Source organism: Humulus lupulus, chromosome 6, assembly GCF_963169125.1.
Source record: "Humulus lupulus chromosome 6, drHumLupu1.1, whole genome shotgun sequence".
NCBI classification, from domain to species: Eukaryota; Viridiplantae; Streptophyta; class Magnoliopsida; order Rosales; family Cannabaceae; genus Humulus; species Humulus lupulus.
In genome coordinates, this window is record NC_084798.1 from 10,550,118 (window position 1) to 10,567,365 (window position 17,248).

General features: G+C 32.6%; 1 long non-coding RNA gene across 2 annotated transcripts; it reads right to left on the minus strand.

Annotated features, from left to right (window-relative positions):
• Window positions 1–10,038: 10,038 nt before the first annotated feature.
• Window positions 10,039–12,134, minus strand: LOC133783780 (uncharacterized). Of its 2 annotated transcripts, none has more exons than XR_009870955.1 (3): window positions 11,869–12,134; window positions 11,128–11,255; window positions 10,039–10,169 (listed from the first exon to the last, which is right to left on the minus strand). It is a non-coding gene; the product is annotated as an uncharacterized LOC133783780 (long non-coding RNA). The 2 variants fall into 2 exon arrangements; XR_009870956.1 differs by having other exon boundaries at window positions 10,039–10,161; window positions 11,869–12,133.
• Between the last annotated feature and the right edge of the window lie 5,114 nt (window positions 12,135–17,248).

A 17,248-nucleotide genomic window follows, 5' to 3' on the forward strand; every position in this document is an offset into this window, starting at 1 on the left:
AGAAATTGTATCAGCCCCATGGGCATAAATTACAATAATTACAGAAGGGGACGCAGCCCCGATAACTGATCTCCCCGAGGTCAGATTCAGTGAAGAGGAGTCTCCTTGGCCTTCTCAGCATCAGTGGCACCGGACCCCTCAGGACGAATAGCATGACTATCCTCCTGAGCTTCCTCCGAAACGGTGGCCGGAGCAGCCTTTTCCTTCTCGAGCTGCTCAGCCTTCTCTTTCTCAAGCCGTTCAGCCTCTTCCTTCTCGAGCCGAGCATTCCATCGTTCAAGGAACGGCGCCTCGTCGGGACCCAAAAAGCTGGTGTCCAGCTCTTCGTTGTAAGCCCACATCCGGTACATGGCTGAGTCGACCGCCGTTTCCTTCTTTTCTTTGAACTCGGCAGTAAGGCGGGTTTCGATATCCTCCATGAGGTCGAGGGTGACGGCCTTGTCTTCCTCGAGCTTCTTATTGGTCTCCCGAAGCTGGATGTTATCTCTCTTTTGCTCCTCGAGTTCATTTTTCAGCTTCCCAAGCTCCTTGGCCATTTCCTCACGCTCCTTAACCACTGCCTCGAGCTTAATGTTCGCCGTCTTCAGGTCATCATTCGCTCTAAGGTGGAGGTCCCTCTCCTCTTGAGCAAGGGTCCTGCTCGAATGGACCTCGTTATTCAGCTCGTAATTGAGCTGGGCAGTGAAAGCAAGAGCCTGAGAAAAAGGAAGAAACCATCATTAGCCTCGGGACGGTATGAATGTAAGCAAAGGGAATATAGGATACTTACCGCGGCAGTGTGCTCGATACTCTTCTCGTACAGGACAGTGCGGTCCCGAGTGCCAGTTAAACACTGCCACTGAGGAGCCTCGAAATTGCCGTAGCTCTGGCCAATCTGGGACATTACATCCGAGATCAGCGTAGACCCGTGAGGACCGGCGGCATTATCCACCACATACGAATCCATATGGGTGGAAATGGTTAGCTTCTGAGCTCGGGAAGCAGAAGGTCTTTTGACGAGCTGGGCAGAAGGCATTTGACCCGCCACAGGAGGTTGGGATTCGACCACGGCAGCGATACCAGTCTGCGAGGCCGGCGCCACCACAGAGACGACGGCCTGCGAGGGTGGTATCGTCGTGGGGACGTTGGTCTGGCCAGTCGACGCAGCAGCAGAGCTCGAAGCCGGCGGGGGAGGAGGAGGCGTTTTCCTAGATCTCTTGGAGCTTTTCCCAGGCTGACTGGTTGTCAGTCCCCTTGCCCTGGGGCGCTTGCTCCTCTTGGCACCCGCATTGTCGATGAGGGCGTCGAGGTCGGAGTCCATATTGCCTGCACAAGTCATCACAGAGTTAGTAAAAGAAATACAAGTTACTTCAACACTATATATAGAGTGGTGAAAGAAAAAACCTAACTGGAACTTTCCCCCGAGCTTGAGCTAGGGGACCATGAAATTCCCCCGTCTTCAGAAGAGGCGGGGGGAGGGCCTTCCCTATAAGTTGGTGATAACCTCGAAAGGTCCCTATAGTCATTGGTCCCATACTGCACAGCTATCCCATTCCACATCTCGTCCGTGGTATACATAGTGTTGTATTTCCCGAGCCCACTATCAAACCTATGGACACAGTCATCTACCCAACTCCATATGTAGAAGTGGTATCTATCCTGTGGGCACGAGACTAGTCTATTGGGCCTGTGTTTTAATAAAGTGGGGGACCACATTCGCGAAGTAGGAAGGGTTTTACCTCCATCGGAGTCCGAGCTCGAGGCTTCGTCATTGGCCTCATTTCCCGACCGCGGACTTCTCGAGCGAATTGGGAGAGATGCTTTCTTTTCCCTCCTCGGAGGAAGGATGCCTGTGGGCAGAGGCACTTCCTCCCAGCGTTCGTATTTTTTACTGGACCAGTCAGAGGTTGACTGGCCCTGTCCCAACAAGCCACAAGCTCGAAGCTTGTCCTCATGTAGCAGAAATGAGAGAGACCTCCTGCCATAAGGGAGTCGGAGCAGGCTCTCTCTGTGCTCCTTCATTGTCTCGTCGGGGGTGGGACGCTGAAAGTTAGCTGAAAGGCGAGATACACTTCAACTAAACATGGATTCAAGGGCTAAAGATTCGAGCTCAAAAATAGAAAGTAACGAGAATACTTACGAATTCGCCTAAACGAACGATGTCGAGACGGGAACAGACCGTCTGTCCAGAAAAAAGCCCTCTTGAAGTCAGGGGGATGGTTCGGAAGGTCTTCAAAGATTTTTGTCTCTTTGGGATAGCTCGAAAGATAGTAGAAACCATCTCCTCCCCGAGCTCGGGAGGGATTACTCTTCAAGCAAAAGAGATATAAAATCTCTTGGGGTGAATGTCCTGTCCACCCCTGCTCGTGAAACAAGGACCTCAGGGCAGACAGCACCCTGTATGAATTAGTGTTGAGTTGGAATGGAGCCAACCCAACAAAATTGATAAAGTCCCTGAAAAAGGACTTCAGGGGCAGCAAAGCTCCTGCCTTTAGGTGTTCCTGGCTCCAGGCCGCGTATTTCACACTGGAATCGCGGCCCCCAGGAGCGAAGCAGCTCTGTTCATGCCTTGTCGGAGCTCGACACTTCAGTGTGTCCAACGAGCTAAGGCCATGAATGGTCAGGATGTCAGTTATCTGGTCGGAGGTGATAACCGAGCTCTGGTAGAATTCGGCTTCAAACATCTCCCTCCTAGGCTGCGAAGATGAAGGCTCCGCCATTAAGGAAAACTGAAGTTCCCCCGGATGGTATGCTACCGTGACTTTTAACGCGGGGTCGAGGGGAACTGGCCTAGGTCCGGGGTTCGGCTCCGGATAGATGGCTTCTCGAAGAACCCTTCTCTTCTTTTCGATGACCTCGTCTATCTGGCGACGATAGTGGGCTCGAATGTCTTCTTGCTCCCGTGCGATCTCGTATTCTTTAATCCGACGCTGGTTCCGGGCAAAGATCGATTCCGGGCTAGGAGATTTGGGCTCGTAAGGAATTGCTCGTAGTGACCCCCACCGTCTTTCCGGATTCTGTGACATCTAACGAGAAAGAAAAAATGGTGAGGGCCATGCATGCAAGGATCACGAGCTCGACAGAATGAGCTCGGAGATTTAAGGGCAAGAAACTAAGAATTTAGACGCTCGCTAAGGGGTCAGAGCGCGTGTTCCACAGGGAAGAAAAAGAACGTGGATGATTTTTTGAAAATCCCGAAGTTCAAGGGAAAGAAAGGTGGCGGTTAGCCAGGAAAGGGCTTTTTCGAGTTTCGTGTAATTGTCAAGAATAAGGGTTTTTACCCGAAAACTTGGTGTACAAGAAACATAGCCTAAAATTTTCAAAACCCAGAAAGTTGAAACCACATTCAAACGTTGAATCTGGATATAAACCAGAGACGAACTTCCAGAGTGAAAATCCAGAAAGCCTAAAAACCTATCGGTTCAAACCCTCCTATCGCATCATGCTAAGAACGTAAACTAACATACACAGCAAGCACAGTATAAAAGGAACAACAAAAATGGCGTACTTACACAGTAATGGGGAGTGCAGCGAAATCGTCGAGTGGAGAAGAGGTTGCAAGAAAGAACTCACTGACTCGTACAAACCAGGATTCTTTTGTTTCTTCGGCTTGGAAAACATGCAATGAGCATAAACTGTGGTAAGAGGTTTAGGGAGTGTTTCTTTTTTCTGGTCTGTGATGAGCAAATGTGAAGAAGACGAAGAGGGAGTCTTGTATAAATAGGTGGGAAAACTGAATTAATCAGGAGCGTTGATTGAAATCCTCAACAGATCGAATGGAGGGGAGTCGATGATAAGATAGCGCTGAAAAGCTGTCAGACGAACGATCGTGGGCATGTTCCCAAGGTACTCAAGTACCTAAAGTGAGCAATACCCATCTGGCACGTGTCCGTTTTTAAGAGTGTGACGGTATGGTTCCCGAAAAGAGTAGTTCAAAAGTTTCCTTCTCTTAGGATTCGAACAAATACTTTTGAGGGGGCAAAATGTTATACCCAGATTTCGAGCCATAGCAAATATGACCTCAAAAGCTGAGTTCGCATTAAATGGTCTCGTGAGGGTTGGGGTATGCTCTACGATTGTGAATCGGAGCCTGCAAAGTATGATACAGACCTCGATTGTACTGACCTCGAAATGAACTCGATCTCGAAAGATAGCTCTGAGAGCCCCTCATCTTCAGGAACAACTTCGGAGCAGGGGTCTCGAGCTAGATATGCTACCTCGAAAGCGATGTTAGCTCGGGAAATGTCAGTGGCTCGCACAATGACATGAAACCTTAGATGCTGAAGCCTTGGAGATACACTATGATTACTTTGAATATCTACAAGTATTGTAGATATAGGATGTAATCCTCATTTATTGATGTAAATCCCCAAGAATCGTGGGATATTGTTTAGTCAGTTGTGTGTTTCCTGATCTTTGGGAAACGTTTCCTTGTATATCTGATTATTGGCATTTAAGGCCATTTATTTTTATTCACAAAAGAGTAACTACCCAAAATATGTGGGATAGTATTCTGCATCCTTCTCTATAAATAGAGAAGTCATGCACCATTGTAAAGGACCGAATTTCTGATTCTTGAGAGAAAACTCTGGAGAATTCATGCTAAAGAATTGTTCAGAGATAATCTTGAGATTAATAACAGAGACTCGTGGACTAGGCAGATTTAACTGCTGAACCACGTAAAAACCGTGTGTCTGACTCGTTTGTTTGTTTTAGCCATTGTCTTTAATTGTTTACGTGCTCTCTTCTTTTATCTGTTGACGAAAAACGGCGTCAACAATAATTAACCATTCAAACAAGAATCATTTACTCTAATAAAAATTACAAATATAATAAAACACTAAATTCATTGTCAAACAACATATATTTCTTCTTCTTGTCATTGTACTCACCCTCGTCACTGCCTTTCCAAAGTAAGGATTGACTGCCATGAATTTCTTTCTAAAATCATCCCTGAAACATGAAAAATCACATTATAATACACCAAACATGAAAAATTATAACTAGATTTTTATTGTAGTGGACATAAATAAGTTTATTCACAATTGCTACAATTTTCATTTTGATTTAAAAAATATATCCCTTTGAGTGTCCAAAATGTATTAAAATAAATTTGAAAAGAAAATACTAAAAAAACACCCAAAAAAAATTTGGACCCTATACTGCCATATTAAATACAGAATAAGTTAATATATCAAGCATAACATGTAGACTTTAATGGGAATATGTCAAATATCAAGCATTTGAATCAATATAATAATAAAAATTTCAATGGAGGCATAAACCTTTACTTAAGATGCATGCTATCATGTGAAAAGCAAGTACTCTTTGAATATTATTATAATCCAAGTACTCTTTGTATTCCAACGTTGGAAAAAGAAATAGATCTTTGATGTGTGTATGATTACACTGGAAAAAAACTATTGTTTGGTACTGTCCTAAGCATTTTTAGACTAGGCTTCATTTCATTCTACTCTAGCTTGTATCCAAATTATTAGATTCATATTCAACAGATGTGTTCAATTTTTCTGCAGACTGATTTTAATTTTAGCGACAAGTATGATAGGCTCAAATTGATATCAAACAATAGGAGAATTTTAAAAGAGCTGTGAGTTATGAATTTTCAAAATTTGATAAAAATTGATGAGAATTTACCATAGTTTCTGGATAGCCAACTTTGAGTATCCGTTTTACCAAGTAAAAATGCCTAAAATGATTTTATTTTTGGTGTGAGTGTTTTTTACACAGCCTATTATGGTCCTAAATTTTTTTGGACCAGATTAATAAACCAAATAGATTTTATAAAGTCTCAAAATTTGTTAAAAAGATTGACCTATTCCTAGACCTTAAAGTAAGATTTTTGAAAATAAATGTCACTAAGTAAAAATAATTATTTTTGTGTAAAATTTTACAAGAAACTGCTTGATATAGCCAAGGTTAATTCTGTGAAGTTTTAGAATTTTTGGAGATGTAGTTTTCCAATTATAATTTTCAAACTAATCCAGTTATAACTTAGGACTTATAAAGTTTATACTTAGAGAAACATACGAGGACTTTTCTAAATATTTAACTAAGAAAGCTAAAAATTTATATTGGTAATGGTAAAATTTACTTTAGCACACCAAATGATTATTAAGATTAATTAGATATTAAAGGGGTAATATTTTAGTAACTCACTGTTTTATTTAAGAGAACATTTAAAAAGGTCCAATACTATGAAAAACTTGATTGATTCCCATAGTATTGCCACAGACTATGGAAAACTTGATTGATTCTAATTTGCTATCTTGAGAACTAAAGAAAGCATAAAGAGATGATAAATTGTGTAGCTGGGTTTATAGCTATATGATCTAAAATAGCATGATTAAGTAGTTTTAATATAATAACTGTAATCATAAAGATTTATATATGATCTAATGCTTTAATATAGTTGTATGTAGTTGTCTAGTGGATTAATTAGAGAAAATATTATCAACGAAAGTTAAGTATAGTTATTTTCTTCTAATTGTTTCTATATAATCTTTCTAATTTCAGAAAATTAAGGATGGGACTTGAGAAGCTATCTTGCAAGTTATGATTAAACGAGTTTCAAGTATGGTTCATAGTCTCTCTCTTTGTTTCTTCTTGGCTGGTTGTTTATCGAATACATTTTAGTGCCCCCTACTATTTAAAAGGTTCACTTTCATGAAGAATAATAATAGTAGGTTATTTTTTTAGCTTCAGTTATTTTCATGAAGAATGGTTGCCATTGGTATATTTGTTAGCTTCAGTTATTAACTTAAGATGATTGATTTGTTTCTAACGTTTTTTTATGGATCTTATGGACCCTTTAATGATCTTTTAAGCATGTAAAATGTTTTAGTTTGAGTAACAATACAGAGTTTTTGTAGGCTAAATTGCTAGTTGAATCAAATTATTTGTGAAGAAATGTCTATGGTATTGTATTCCACTTTTCTAATCAAGCTTCAGACCTTAACCGTTGCATGCCATTCCAAACAAAAAAACAAGGCAATCTAGTGTGTTTGACATATATTCTTGCTCTGTCAATTGGTGATGACACTATTTAAATATTCCCTTTAAACTTGTTTGAGAATACATTGGCTGGTGTGTGTTTGATTGACTGTACTGCGATTATTAATTATTACAGTTTATATGATTTTTGATAATGAACAACATAATTATTTGCATATTTGTTATGGTTGGTAAGGCACTGCTGTTTTGGCAGGACGTCATATATTCTCTTTCTTTCTATTTTTTTTGGGAAATAAATAGGAGTTGGTTGTTCTAAAATTTGTTTTCTTTGGAATATAATACAGTATATGCTTGTATTCTTATGTAGAGATCTTTCAGGCATGACAGAATCATGGAAGGTCTTAATGTTACTGAAGAAATGTTGAACCCTAACTCAGTGGCGAGGCAGATAAGCGACCAAATTTCGCTTGCAAAAGCATAGCAGTTACTTGATTTTCTAGTACCATGATTCTTAGTCCCACTAAAGATTTATTGGTCTAAATCTATTACTAATTTCTAGTACTTTAGTTTCATTAAGCTTTCAAGAGATTCTAGTGTTGTTTTTAATTTAATAATCAGATTCTAAAATGGTAGCCACTAACTAATTGGGTTTGGATCAAAGACAAGATTTTAGCTTGGGTTGTGGCAATTAAATCTAATCTATACATATGGAAATAATTAAAACAATATGACTAAATGAAAAATTTAATCTATACATATAATGAAAAATCTAATTTATACATATAAAATCTTACCTAACCATCTATCAATACCAAGTCAAAAAATTCAAACAACACACAATAAGTTTTCTTCCTTATATCACCGCAGCACGCAAACAAATTTTCCAGAACCTACTTCTCTAATACACACAAGTTTTCAACCTTCCGTTATCACCGCAACACACAATTTTAATTTCAGAACCTACTTCTCTATGGATGAATATTTAAGATATTCAAACTTCTCTAACATTTTAAAGATATTAATAATAAGAGTTAAAAGAACAAATTCCGTACCTCTTGCAAATTACCTTTGCAATGCTCCTTGCCAATTCGATCCCCAACCTGAAGAATATAATCAATACTTAAAAGATTAATACAAAATTAAAATTTGTCAATAGATATTAAACAAGCATGTATGATAAACTAACAAACTAAACAACATGGCAAGCAAGCTCAAACAACCAAAAATAAAAGTTGGAATATCAAATAAATGTAACAACAGTGGTTTTATCTTATATTCTTTCTTTATTAATCCTTCTTTTAAAAAAGAAACCTTGTGGTCTTCCATGTTTGTTCATATGTAACTTTGATCATTGTTATGAAAATTAACTAGATGAGTAATTTGTCCATGTTGGGACTATTTTATTAGTATTCAAGTTTTATCATTGTGGTTTTACCTGCGAGAATCCAAGTTTAATGAGGAAATTAGGCTCTGCAACATTTCATGGGAGTGTTATTACTGCTACCAATAAGCCTTAGAAAAAACTGATTAGCAGATGTATTAATAACTCGCACACCATTGAGAATCTTATGTTTTGACCCCTGTAATTTTTTATTATTTGAACTCACCCACTTCGTCAAAGTTGATATTGATACCAAAATCTTAAAATAAACTTTAGCAAAGTAGACTCAACATACATATCAGCATATTTAGTCTCACACAAGCTCGTTTTTACAGATGTGATTTCTCTTTTACTTTGCAAAAGATTTATATCCATTTTTTATTGTTTTTGAGACTAGTTTTACAATCATTATCAAAATTATGGAACTTTATAATTAACAATAACAGAGAACTTTTAGTAGAACAACCAAACACTGATATAAGCACAGGAAAAAGAAGAGTTGTATTCTCATTTATACATGGAAATGAAATGAAACATCAATGATATGAGCCATTCATGGTTCAGTGACTTCAGTATGAAACAGTATACTAAATGCAGGTTTCCTACTCTAAGCGATTTCCTACTGTATTAATTTACATGTACTTTAGCTAAACAATAAATTTATTATGTTAAAAAAAATTAAATAAGGCACTCATGAAACAATAATAAAGGCAAATTCAAACACTGCATGGATGGATTGGTATCACACACCTAAATCTAAAAAAGAAAGACTTTTCGACGTTTTAAATTAATAAGTAAATCCCCATAAAGTTGATTTGATTAATTTTGAAAAATCCATGTTTAACTGTAAAGGACACCAAATTCAAAATCAATGTACATTTTACCCAAAAATAATGACAGTATATCTCACAGTGCTTAATCAAATCATAAAATGTATATATAAACATGGTTATTTGTTAGAAGTTACAATTTTATCAATCTTTGATACAGATCTGTGAGAGTAGTGACCACATCAAATATTTCTTTTTTTGAACGAACACATCAAAGATTTCTTAAGCAACCAAGGTTTGAACTTTTACAGGATATTATTACAATGTTCAACATGCATATAAAAAAATTCTAATAACAACTAATTTTCTTACAAGATTATTAGTTTATTAAAGACAAGAAGAGCAAATAAAAATTAAGGTTACTTAAGTTGTTTCTTCATTCATATATGGTCTAATAGAATAAGTAAATATGTAGAAATTTTCATGAGATTATTATTTGATTCATATTTACTTGTAAGAGCAACATGAAAATCTGCTTTCTTTTTCAGAAAGACTGATCAGTGATTCAGTGAAGTATTGAACTTAAACAAATTATTGACCCAATAATAATAAGTAAAGAAACAGATACAAAACAAAACCCATTTTCTGAAACATTATTAATAATTAAAATTCAAAAGTAAGTTTAATTCCACACACCTTACATAAATATGTATAGATCAAATTATATGTAGCTAACAGAAGCAGACAAACTGATAGTGAAAGCACAATGAATACGAAAGAAAGAAAAAAACAAAACTATATATGTTTTATCAAATGGATAAAGAGCACCCCAGTAACAAGCTAATAAAAATTGTTTGTTGTTGAAGCACTAGTATCAAGCTTCATGAAAACAAAATGTTAAAAAATACAGTAAAGGTGCCTAAATTGTGTACCTGAGAATGAGTGAAACAGCTGGTGGGTTTGAGGTATTTCTTAGAATATAAGAGGCTCCTCCATTGATAGAGCAAAGGAGAACTTGGTACAAAGAGAGGGCTGACCTGCAAGAGCAAGCTACGGGACCTGCAAGTCTGAAGAAATGTAGATTAGAAATGCAGAAGAAATGCAGATTAGAAACAAATGTCCGATAAAACAGAGCAACAATCTACACAAAACCCACACTGCAATAACAAAAACAAAAGAATACCCATTTTGAGACTTAATTCACCTCTAAACCAAAAACTGTGAAACTAGAAAACTAAAAACATTCACATATTATTGAAGATTAGAACACTATTAATAATTGCAGAGTAGATATTCAATATATTTATATTAAATGCATTAACATATACTTCATTGAGAATTGTAAAGAACTTCAAACAAACTCAAAAGACTATAAAAGATGAAACTCCTATCGTTATATTGGCTACCTAAAAGACTATTATAAATAGACATCCTTGCATGGGTCTACTCAATCATCATTTAATCAATGGCCAGCAAAATACTTTCAATCATCATTCAATCAATGACCACTCCTTCCATTTGTCCCTTCTACTCAATTCTAAGGCCCTCACATGAAAATTGTTCAAAGCATAACCAGCAATGATTTTGCTATTACAAAAAAAAAAAAAAATGAACCTAACATCTTATACCATGTTTTCCTAAATCTCATTAGAGCATTATTACAAACATATGGTGGGCAGAGGCCAAAACTCTCTCAACTATAACGTGAATCATTTAACTTTACAACAAGCCAAGAAAAATTAATCAAAGATTAATGTACATAAGCTGCCAAATCATTAGAACAAGAGCAAAACTTATACTAAAAATACAAAAAAAAAAAAGAGACTCTAAAAGAAATGAGATAATTGACTATTAAGCTAAACTAAGCTATATTGAAATTGAGAGTAATGAAATTCTCATGGAAAATAAATCAACCAATAGAAGCTGGAAAATCATTCATAGAAGAAATTCAAAGATTCTTTCTCAGATTTGAATCTTTTTTCTAGGGCACAAAAAGAGAGAGATAAGAGAAAGATATGGATAAACCTTGATTGAGTGAAATGCTCAAGAGAATGGAGATGTTGAGGCTGAGATTAGTGTAGAACCATTGGAGCCAAAGCACTTCGTAGGGAAGAACTCCATTGTTGCTCTCTCCTTTGCTCTTTGTTTGTTTTCTGAGAATTTTGAAAACACACTTAAGTTGTTTTCTGAATTTTCTATTTTTTATAACTCAGTTTTTAAAAGTTGTTCACAGAAAACAAAGCCAAACACTACTACTTGTTCTCTGAAAACATTTTTTATTTTTTAGAACAGAAAACTATTTTTAAGTTATGAAGCCAAAGAGGCTCTATGAAACTATCAACTTTCATAACCCCAATGCAAAATATATTTTCCATCATCTAAGTTCTTATCTCTGCTTGATCAGTCCCAAATGAACAAACAAACAAACAATTCCATAAAGGGGGGAGACAGAGAACTGACATAGAAGAAACCCAGTTCAGAATAACTTAAAGTCAAAATTCATCAACTTAAAGTCTAAAACTCACTGAAAACTGCCATAATTTGACAAATGAACAAATTAATAAGAAAATAAAGCTGCCAAAATTTTCATCACCATTAATCAAAACCGAAAAAAAGATATCTAAAAATACAGAGAGAGAGAAAAAAAACCATTTAAACTATCAATCAAAATACGAAGAAATGAATCCAAAACAGAACAATAGCTTGAACAATCTCAGGTATCCATAAACAAATGAACAGAAATTCAACATAATATTAAAAAAAAACCTGTTGCCGAGACCATATGCAACAGTACCGCCGCCGAGACCCTCTGCTACAGTTGTTGGAGCCGAGAGAACCTAGGAGTCGTGCGTGCCTTCTTCTCCGCCTTCGTACGCCTACAGCAGGAACCCACATCGACGACAACACACCAGTCGACTTCACCGTTTGCAGCAGGATCCTTCGTGGTACGCGCGCCTGCCGTGGAGATCGTCGACGCCATCGCTGTCCTGCTGCCGTCGCCCCTGGTTTCAAACCCAGCAGCTGAGACCCTATTCTCTTCTTTGTGTGCTGAAAAATTTCTATGTGGATCCCTAAGTAAAAATCCCCAATTTTAAAAATATTTTAGTGTATTTATCAAATTTTAGTTAATAGTTAAAAGATTTTAGGGCTCACTTTGGGAGTCCTTGATACTTTTTTAGGACACTCAAAGTGAGTCCTTAAAAGTTATCACTCTTAAATATTTTATTCAGGTTTTTAGGATTTCCACATGTTTTTAAGACTCTTATTGCGAGTCCTAAAATGTGATTTTTAAGAACTCTCAATGAGAGTCCTGAAAACTCCAGAGACATTTTTTAGGACTTACATTTAGGTGCGTGTCCTAAAAAAGTGTCCCATAAAGTATATTTTGTAGTAGTGAATTGACCTTCTACTCAAGTTTTGTTTATGGGAGCTGTTCATTGTATGCACAATAATGACTTCACATTGTCCTTTGTTTTTCTTTATGCAGCTTGTTGTGAGATAACTAAATTCAATGTCCCCAAGCCTTGAGTGTTTGTCCTTTATTTTTCTTTATGCTTTATATCAATTGGATATTGCAATTCTCTACATTTGTCCACAAAATTTATTTTACTGCTATAGTTATTGATTTTTTTTGGAATTGTGAATGCTTTTGATGTATTTTCAAGAATGAATGTTCTTGAAACTAAGAACAATGAAATGAAAAGAGCCTTTAAGAGGGAGCATGGAATGGACATGTTCAAATATTGCTGCCAATTTTTTTATATATGTAAATATGAACTAAAAGTACAATTTTTGATGTCATGCGTAGATTTTTGTATGTGGTTAGTTTTTGTATTATGTTTTATATTAATTTTGTACTAAATAATTTATTTAGTTTGTATTTGGTTTATCTATTTTATAAAAATTAATCTTTATATTTTATTAATGTTTTTTTTTTGTAAATATTATAATAAAAAAATAGAATTGATAAAATAATTAAATTAAAAAACTAATAAAATATGAAATAAAATTATTTATTTAAAAAAATCATTTAATTTATTATTAATTTTGCTACCAAATTTAGTAGCAAAAGTATCGAATTTGTAAGTACAAAAAAGTTAATTTGCTACTAATTTTGCGATTGTTTGCTACCAAATTGTGGTAGTAACATAATTTTGCTGGATTGAAAATAAAATTAATTTTAATGACACAAATTGTTTTGCACCCAATTTAAATGCAATTAGCTATTAAATTATAGTAGCAAAAAGGCTCTGATAGTCTCATATAAAGTAGTGTTTTAGCTACTAGATTTAATATTTTTGCTAATAAGAAATTAGTAACAAATAAGAATAATTAGCAACAACATTTTTTTGGTAGAAAAAAACCTTTAGCAGCGGGATTTTAGCTACGATCCTGCTACCAAATCACAATATGCATAACATAAAATTCCAAATAGTAATGCTTTGTATATAATATTAGGATGATATAATATATAATATTAAAATATCATTCCAATATTCCCAGTTATTATTTTGTCCTAGAAAGATACTGAGCATTAGCACATAAAAGAATTTAATATAATATGCTCATCATGAACTTTAATTTGTTACTAAAGTAAAATAAAATAGAATAGCACCCACAATATAAAAATAATAAATCTATAAAGGAATAATTAAATACATCGAAGTGCTCATCCAAAAGTCTAATAAAGGAACACCATTAACACATAATTAATATTTTCCTGTGCAAAAGCTTTGCTAAAAATCATGGTGTTTTATTTTATTGAAATATTATTGTTGACTGACTTTTTGTTAGATGATTTGACCAACAAATTATAATTTTATAAGAGGACCGATTGGTAAATATTATTTAAAAATATATATATGTTTATGTTGATTTTTGTGAAAGAGTAACTAAAAATTTAAAATAATGTACATTATAATTATTGAATAATTCTTATGTACTGGTATCCCTAGCTTTTTATTACATTTTCATAGAAAAAACTAAACTAAATATAATAATTTTGATGTCAATATTTAACTATCTAATATTTGCCCCATATGACATATTTGTAAAAATCAAAACTAAATTTAATAATTTTGTAATTTAAAATTTGACAAATAATTCTGTGATTTTAATTATAAATATATAATCAACTCTACAAATATCGATTAAAGCTTTCATCAATTAATAAATATAATAATTAAATATATTAAAGTAGAAATCATGTATATGAAGACAAATGAATAAAAATATTATCAAGATTATGCTATTAGAATCAAAATATATATTTAGCCTCCTTATTCATATAAAAAAAATTAAAAAGTTTTCTATTTTAATTTCTTCTTAATATTTTTTACGATCTTTATTTTTTATATTAATTTCTTTTTAACCTATCTATGTATCCAAAGTACATAAACATATTGTTTTGAAGTTTGTATTTTATGCGTGTGAAATAATTTTTTTTGAAATCTGTTTTCAAAATTGTAAATTATTTAAAATTTTCTAATTGTGATATTTACTATATTTATAATAAATACTGTTATATAAAAAATTAAGTTAGGATTTCTTCACACGCCAAAAATAATATATATTTACATTAAAGATTAAAATAATATATGTACATATAAATAATATAAAAGAAGAAATTACAACTACTGCAATAACGATTAGAAAATATCATATATATTAAAATTTTAGGGACATGATAAACAGTAAATTGTATACATTAAATTTTGTGAGTTCTATTGTTTATAATTTATTTGATTTTTTTTGAAGTATTGTTAATGGTTTATCAATTACATTATTTTAATTACACAAAAAAATTGAATCCTCACTATATAATTTTGAAAATGAAGAGTTATCAAATGGTTTCTTTCATAATTATTTGTTTTCTTTTTAATGTAGACTTTTTTAGGGGAAGAATAAACTTCACAAAATTTAAATACATGGTAGTTACTTAAATGACATTTTAGTAAATTACTTAGCAAGACAAAGATTGTTTTTTAAAACAGTTTTTTAGGTTGACAGATGACAAAAAATAATTGAGTCATCTCACATTTTTGACAACGACACTATGATTAAAAGGAAATCCCACTAATAATATAACACGATATTTTATGTTTAACAACTTTGTAAGTCTTTCTAATGAAGAAAGATATGAGAAGTTTCTTTGTAGAAATTAGTTTAATCACTGAGTATTTTAGTATTTGATGACGAATTTTTTAGTCACTCATGGTTTGACTGTACAAGTTTTTCCCGTCAAGAAAAATAAAATAAAACGACTTGACTGTTAGAGTAGAAAGTACGCACTCAAATCAATAAAAAAATATTATCATTGATAAACTTTTTTGTGAAGTCTTATTATTAATAAAGGTTGTGATGATAACATATCTGCACTAAATATTGTTACTTTTAAGGTGAAAACACCCACAAAATAAAATAATAGGTCAATCATAAACATAATCAAAGCGCTCATCAAAAGACTTAGAAAGAAACCCCACCAAAAACAAGATTTTGAATCAAAGTAGTGCTCATTAATAGACTTGGAAAGAACCCGATCCCACTAAAAACATGACTTTAATAATTTCTTCTAAACACTGTTAATTAGTCACCGTTTAGGAAAGGCAATGGGTTGTCACAAAGGCAATACTGTATGTTTATGTACATGAAAATATGATACGTTGTGTATACTTCACAATTTTTCTTATTGGGCATTATCTTACTTGTACTCTGTGTTACAGATAAAGACAAGAAAATATGATTATATCAATGAGTCGGACGACTTTGATGAAAGAACTTTAGATATTGGATAAACATCAAAGTACCTAACCACATGTAACATAGATATACGTTCAAAATTTAGCGAAAAATGTTAAAAAATACACTTCCATTAGATGTTCTACTTTATAAATATACATATATAAATATATCTCTTCTATATAAAAAGTGTGTATATAACATGAATTTTTTGTTTTAACAGTTTTTTATTTTTTTCCGTTAATTTTAACAGAATATTCTTATATTTAACAAAATATTCTTATATGTAATTATAGATTGTAAATATAACTTAAACTTAAATAAATAATTAACTAAATAAATTAAAATATAATATTTTTGAGATATTTTACCATGATAATTATTTAAAAATAATAAAACCATATATTTTATAACTTAAATAAAATTTAATTAAACTTAAACTTAATATTATATTAAACATATAATATATAATATTTTGTTATCACTGCCAAATTAAAAAAACTAGAACAAACTTAAACTTAAACAAAAATAAATATATTAATTAATTAAAATATAATATTTTAAAGATATTTTTATGATAATTTAAATAATTAAATCATATTTATTTAAAAATAATAATGACATACATATCATTTTTTTTATCTTATAAATTTATGTGATAGTTTGTTTTTTATCAAGTGATTGGAGCTCTTTTTCATTATCAAATTTACCAAAGGATATTGTGAGATACATTAGAAACTAAAAATAGTTAATGCATGTATACTACTGTCTACGCTATGACTTTTTCTATTTTTATTTTATTTATATTATTAATATATTTTTAAATGTTATTGTATTTTATATATATGTCATGTAGTCATGTAAACATATATCAATGTCAACTATGTACTTAGATGTCATATATGTAGAGATTATTGATATAAATATTTATATATATTATAGAACTATAATTCATTCTATTAAATATATTTTTTTATAAAAAAAATGAACCAGATTTTATTAAAATTATAGATAATGTTTACAACTTTAACACTAAGCAAACGTGCATTGCACGTCACTTCTACCAGCATATATATATATAAATATATATATATACTAGATACAAGCAACGTACAATGCACGTTTACTTAGATTTATTTATAGAATTTATTAAATTTGTATTATTGTCATATAAATTTCAAATAAATAAATTATATTATATATAAAAGAATGACATAAGCATATTAAAAGAAAAATTAAACAAAAATATTGTTTATGTTTTTTTTAAATATATATAATATGTTAATCTTTTTCAATATAAATGATAATTTTTTTAATAAAAATAACATTATGTATTATATTATTATTATTATAATGATATTTTTAAATTTATATTAATATTTAAATAATATTATAATGTAGCATAATG